The 7,309-nt window shown below is 40.0% G+C and overlaps 1 pseudogene; it reads right to left on the reverse strand.

Moving 5' to 3' along the window:
• Positions 1 to 5,317: 5,317 nt before the first annotated feature.
• The window catches only part of LOC120364313 (uncharacterized), a 3,773-nt pseudogene continuing 1,781 nt past the window's right edge, over positions 5,318 to 7,309 (reverse strand).

The raw sequence follows: 7,309 nt of genomic DNA on the forward strand, positions 1-7,309 counted from the left end.
TCACAACGACCTGTGAAGCAGCAGCCAGAACCATCATCATTTTGTGAGTGAGGATTTGTTTTTGGAAAAGCAACATCATTCACCACATTAAATTAATGTTATTATTTGGAATGCTACTGGCATTTATAGATTATTTTTACTTATTTTGCGAATTTGCTTGTATTTTACAAGGCATGAGCTATAAGAAGCTTATTCTTTGGTTTTTGGTTATATATAGTTGACTAACATGAACATAAATGATTTAAGCAACTATTGAAAATCCACAAAAATCTTCTTAAAGTGGGTCTCTGTGTTACTCCGGCTGGAGAAGTACTCTCTGGGGGAAAGACAAGCACCTGCTCCAGGGAGTGCAGTGCTCGTGGGCTTCCCCTAGCTTCCTAACTTGTTAGTGGACTCTGGGGAATGGTGTGTACAGGAGGTAATTTGGTAAGAGACAACTTTTGCATACCTCATTTGCACCATGGAGGGGGCCTGTGTTCTTTCCTTTACATGGGTTTGGTTATAGGGACATTTCAGAGATTAGCAGGAGTAGAAAAATAAATAAATAAAAGAATCAGACACTGAACACCACACACACACACACACACACAAAACCAAACTAGTTATGATGAAACTAAATACAGGGATTCCTCTTGTTACTCCCAGTTTTCTCACGGATTTGAAATTTGACTCCATACCCCAATACCCATATTTGGGGCCCTGCTATACCAGTCCAGAACCCCTGGGCTGGATTCACTGTTGATTCCTTTCAGTGTGACTGCCAGGTTTGCCCTGGCACCTGTGGTCCCCAACGCTTGCCTAAACCCACTATTTCCATTTCCTGCTAAAGGAAACTGCCCCAGTTTTTTTCTCTGTCCCCAGAGGGGACCATCCCTTGTTGCACATGACTGATCTTTTCAGGCAGCAGGTCATTTGGAAAAAAGCTTTTGATGAGAAGGCATCTCTCCCAATCTCACCTGAGTTTTGTCAGCTATGGGGATCCCGATGGAATATTTCACAGGGACTATGGCAAGCCCCTTCTTCTTCCAGTAATCCTTTTTGTTAAATTCCTCTGCAGCCAGTCTCCTAGCATCGAATGAAGGTTTCTCCAGACATTCTTTCCAGCGTCTTCGCAAGGGCTTTGGATTAAATGTCTGCTTAAAGGCTGTTTTGCTAATTCTCTTATACGTGTTTATTTCTCTAACCTGAAAGATGAGAAAATAAAATGGATATTAGGGCTAGATGCTTATTTCACAGTGAAGTATGTGTTTTTGTTATATGCCTGATATGCTGGAAGTCTTCTATTTAAATGGCTATAAATATGCAAGTACAAGTGTACTTGTATAAACATAAGAGTAATAATAACAGTAGAAGCTACTCTTGAACATTCCATATGCACCAGGCTCTAGTCTAAGTGTATTATCTAGTTAACATCACAATCACCCTGAGAGACAGTAGGTTCCAACTGTTGTGAACTCTGTCACAAGTGGTGAGACAAAATTCTCCTGATCCCAGATCCTTTTACTCCCACACAATGGTGCTTTATTCTTTTTTTTTTTTTTTTTTTTTTGAGACGGAGTTTTGCTTTTGTTACCCAGGCTGGAGTGCAATGGCGCGATCTCGGCTCACCGCAGCCTCTGCCTCCTGGGTTCAGGCAATTCTCCTGCCTCAGCCTCCTGCGTAGCTGGGATTACAGGCATGTGCCACCATGCCCAGCTAATTTTTTGTATTTTTAGTAGAGACAGGGTTTCACCATGTTGACCAGGATGGTCTCGATCTCTTGACCTTGTGATCCACCTGCCTCGGCCTCCCAAAGTACTGAGATTACAGGCTTGAGCCACCGTGCCCGGCCCGCTTTATTCTTAAGGGTTCTCAAATGAACTACTCAAAGTCTTGAATTTTGGTAAAATATCGGCACAAATGGCCATAACCATTCTGTGCTCTCCATCTCCTGAGTGGCTTCACACTGATTCTAGAGCATGGCTTGCTCTAGCCAACGGGACAGTAAGTATGTGAGATGGACAGAGACTTGAACAGTGCTGTACACCGGGGTTTGCCAATTCTTGCTGTTCTTGGCAGCTCTGTGACCACCACAAGAACAAATCTGGGCTTGCATACTGGAGGGTGAGAGACTCTGTGGAGTGGAGATGTGCCTTCTTGGCTGAGGCATCCTAGACAAACCAGTGTGTGACCACCAGACATGTCAGTGACACTGCCTTAGACCATGAAGCTCCTGTTGTTCTGGCCCAGATCAGAAGAGCTACCCAGCTGACTCACAGAATCATACAAAATACTGTTGTTTTTAGACAATAAGTTTTGTGGTTGACCTACCACATAGCAAAAGCTAACTGATACATAGATGATGTGCTTTATTTTTTTTTGAATCCACAGAGGCTGATATAATGTATATGTAGGCATTTAAGATATATTGAAACCAATTCTCTCAGCATTTCATTAGGGGGTTATGACTTATTACCTCTTCAGAGGGTAAGTTGCATTGAGATGCCACAGCAGTTATGTAAGCTTCGACTACCGCCGTACCCTCAGGAATGCCAAATCCTCGAAAGGCTGTGTTGGATGGCAAATTTGTTTTGCAAGCCCTACCCCAGCACTGAAAATTAGGAATATGGTATGCATTTTCAGGTTTCAGCACAATGAACTCTACCATCTGAGTTGAAGCACAAGAAAGTGAAATTCCACATAGGGCAAATATTTAAAACCACTTATCTGAATTTTATCTCTAACTTGAACCCATCACGGAAGTTATCTGATTTGTAAGACAAATCTTTATGCAATAAAGGGTAGCATTTACAGCTCAACTGGTAACCTATGGGAAAGGCATATTTCTCACCCTCTCAGACTCATCAGGAGTGTACCCGCCATTGATGTAATATTCGATATCAGCAGCTTTCATTACACCATTGTTCATGAATCAAATCTGCAAAGTGATAGCAAGTAAGGCAATTTTCTCAATAGTCCTTCTTTGCAATGAAATCATGCTGCACACAAACGCATCTTCTCACAGTTGTCAATGCATACTTAGCTTAAATTGGATGTGTCAGTAACCAGAGGAATATCAATGATGGTGCCCAAGTTGAAGATGATACCAACAGAAAGTTCTGAGTGGTTTTAGGCAGTGTCTAAATATCCCTTTCAAGTGGTGTGGGATGTAGTAATTGTCTTTACTATTGGTTGGTTAACACTGAACAATGTCTTAGGCAGTTTGCTAAACTTCTTGCTTTTACCTACTTGGTATTTTCCTGGATGGAGTAGGTGGCAGCCAGCAGTTATCAGTATGTCATCACCACACTCTAGGATAAACTGGATTGGATGGCCAGTTCTATAGAAAATGACTGTTAATATGCTGAATGCTTCATAAAGTTGTGGAAACATAGAGATGGGGAAGGAGGACTTGAGATAATCTAGCTTATTGGTTTTCAGTGAGGGTAGTAACATTCTTTTTCTGTAGACAAACTTCTTGGAAGTGTGTGGGGGATTAATATTCTTTAAAAAAGAACATAATTATTCTGGTTCAGTCATGTCTGAGAACTTATATACTGCAATGATACATTATTTCTTTTCTATATTACATTAAGGAATTGTATTATTTTGCAGTTAATGTATATAAGTAGGTTTTATTGTTGTGAATTTCATTTTGAGATAGTTAAGAGAGCATTAAAATATACAGTAGGTGCAAAAGTAATTGTGATTTTAAATATTTGCCTTAAAGGGGATATTGAGGCTGAAAGGGTTGAGCTCCCATGCTCCATTGAGCATAACCTTCCTTGCATTCAAACTCCCTTTCCATAAAATGTCCATCAAGGACCTCTCTGGTTTCTGATGGAATGTTCCCAGTGCCTGCAAACCTGCAGTTTACAGGACAGTCTTTCCTATTGTTGGAAAGTGCCAATGAGCTAAGATGTTCGTGGTTTTTCTTTTCATAGAAGTAGCCTGGGATAAGTTAGTTTGAATAAGTGAGATTTGGTAGTTACCAAGTTCACAAAGGTCATGGCTATTCCAGAGTTTGGGTATTCGAACTGGATGGCACAGAAGCTAAGTGAATATTCCCAGGTGATAGCAGAGCCCCTACTTTGTTTCATGACAAAATGTGTCTCTTTTGGGGATGGGATTTGACCTCCCTTCCACATGGCCAATCTCAGCTGTGTCGAAAGGTGAGATGAAAATTGGGGTGCTGGACTGAAAGAACGCAGGTGGCATCAACGCTACTTGGACTGCTAATGATGCCACTGTGACTCTTACTTGTTGGCGGCCACATAACTGACAGCTTCTAGCAGAGCTGGCTTGGTCACTTTCCCTCCAAATGCTCCTCTGGCTCTTTTCATGTGGAAAGCGATTCTACTCCTTGGGATGTTCAGTGCTGTAGTCACATATTCCTGCAAGATGTAAGTTCCCAAAGCTATGTAAGTGCAATTTAATAGTTTACTTTCTCATCCATGTACTTCCCCTCTGTCCAGTAAAAGAAAACTAGTAATTCAACAAGTGCTTATACTTACAGAATTGTGTAAGCATCACCATAATCTAATTTTAGAACATTTTTCAGCATCTGCAAAGAAACTTTGTGTCCATTAAGCGCTTGCTCCTCAACCCCCCGCCCCCCGCAACATGCACACTGGGCAACTTTCTGTCTGTACAGATTTGCCCATCATGGACATTTCATGTCAGTGGAATAATACACTATGTGGTCTTTTGTGACTGGCTTCTTTCCCTTAGCATAATGTTTTCAAGGCTCATCTATGCTGTAGCATGTGTTGGTACTCCATTCCTTTTTTTTTTTTTTAGTTCGGAGTCATTAACTTTTTTAGAAGAAGAATAATACTAAAACTTGGCAATGATAGAGACAATCAACTTTGTCACAGAAAATCAGAGATACTTTATTTTTACTTCTAAATCCAAGGCTAAGTATAGTAGAGTTGTAAAAATGAAATCCCACTTAGTCTGATTCACACGAATACTAACGTTTAATCCTGTTTTCGAAGTCCAAGAATAAAAACTTGCAATTAAACACTAAGCAAGCCACATGTTTAAGTAAAATTTCTTAAAAAGTCTTAAAAATACATGATATAGGACCCAAGTTTTCAGGGCATATATATTATTAACATTTGTTCTGAAATCTGGTGGGTTACATCAGTTCTGAATTAATTTTTAATAATAACAGTTACAAATAATGAACTGAGCTTTATACTTTTTCTATGCCACTATAGCTTTCTTTCACCTCATTTAAAAAATGTCAGTCTTCACTTTATGCTATTTTCAGTATTCTTCCAAAAATCTTTGAACAGTAGTCCTCTGTCTGATCTGAGATCTTACCAGATCTGTTTTAATTGAACTGAGTGTCATCTTCAGATTTAATGTCTTCACTGGTCCCATTGACTTCATTCTTAGTATCACTTTCCTTTGATTCAGTGTTTGTGTCATTACTCTGTTTTTCTCGACTACCAGACTTCACACTACTTTTTATTAATCACCAGATCCTCTTTCTCCTTGAATTTTCTATCTTGTTCTCTGTCCCAACTATTGCTCCTGTGCTTATATGACTTTCAATTTTGGCTTTTTGATCTTCTTTGATCCTGAATTAGAGATCTATGTTTTCTTTCGGATCAATCATGGCTTCTGCTTCTTCATTGATCTCTACTTCTGCTTCATCTTCTTTCTCTACTTCGTGATCTTTTTTGGTCCTGAGACCTGCTGCATCTTCGATCTGAAGTTTGGCTTGAGTGCTGTATTATTTTGTTCTCACACTGCTAATAAAGACATACCCTAGACAGGGTAATTTATAAAAGAAAGAGGTTTAATTGGCTCACAGTTCCACAGGACTAGGGAGGTCTCACAATCACGGTGGAAGGAAAAAGTGAAACGAGGTCATGTCTTACATGGTGGCAGGCATAAGAGCTTGTACAGGGGAACTCCCGTTTATAAGGCCAACAGACCTTGAGAGACTTATTCACTACCACGGGAACAGTATGGGTTAACTGCCCCCATGATTCAATTATCTCCACCTGGCCATGCCCTTGACCCGTGAAGATTATTACAATTCAATGTGAGATTTAGGTGGGGACATAGCCAAACCATATTAAGTGCCTATTTCATGAACAACTTCTCTTTATTCTTTCTCTGTTATGAGCCCTCTCTTTTTCTCTTTCTTTCTCTTCCCTTAATCGTTTCCTTTCTCCTTCACTTCCTCTTTCATGTTCTTTTTCTCTTTTCTTTCTTGCTTCTCCCTTTTTAGACAGTCATCACGATCAGGTTCTTGAGTTCTTTTTCTTAACATTTCTTTTAATTCTTCTATAGTAGTTTTAATGTTGGCATATCCCATGTGTTGTTTTCCCAACAAACGGTCATCTACCCGAGACTGAGCATCTCCTACTATCAAAAACGCTCTACACACTTCACCAACTTCCATTTTTTTGGTATGTGTTCTGCAAAACTTTCAATTTTCAAGGTTGTGGATCTAGACAATTCTCTCTCTTTTAATTGTTCAACTAATTTCATCATAAACTGGGATTCTTCTACTTTTCCTTGCACCCCTAATTCTTCAATCTGTTCCATAAGCACATCAATGTTGTCTGTTAGAACCTGAATTTTTGCTTCATTTTTGCCTGTTGGGCCAGCCGCCCAAGAAGACTGCTGGCTTTGAGATGCTAAACGAGCATGGCCTGATCTGAGTCTACATTCTACTTTTGCAAGTAAGCTCTGTAATTATGGAAAAAACTAACCTCTCACAGCCAACTTTCATAAAACAAGAGCTCTTCTTATACTACTTTTGTAGGTTTTCAGTATGAGTTTTATTCACATGGCCCAAGATCAGAATGTGTATTTGTGAACAATTCTGCAGACAAAAACCACAGAGAGAAGATTTGTAAATGCTCTTGCGGTCCCACCACGTGTTGCTTCTTGTCTGGGGCGAGGTTTCGGTCCCAGCCCATTAACTCATCCAACAATTGTGTGGCCGAAGTCACAGTGCTTCCTTTGGGCAGTTTCTCCCACCAGCCCAGGCACCTGCCAACGAAAATGCTGGCAACACTGTTGCCAACCTCCTCAGCCTGTTCTCAGGTTGAATAGCCTCCTTTACACAGGAGCCAACAAGACAAAATCTCCATTCTTTTTATGGCTAAATAATATTCCACTGTATGGGTAGACCACATTTTGTTTCTCCATTCATCAGCTGGACATTGGGTTGTTTCTACTTTTGGTTTTTATGAGTCATGCTGCTATGAACATTTGTTCATAAGTTTTTCTTTGTAGACATATGTTTTCATTTATCTTGGGTAGATACTTAGTTGCAGAATTGCCGAGTTAATGTTCAGTTTAT

The sequence above is a fragment of the Saimiri boliviensis genome, chromosome 5 (genome assembly GCF_048565385.1).
Source record: "Saimiri boliviensis isolate mSaiBol1 chromosome 5, mSaiBol1.pri, whole genome shotgun sequence".
NCBI lineage: Eukaryota > Metazoa > Chordata > Mammalia > Primates > Cebidae > Saimiri > Saimiri boliviensis.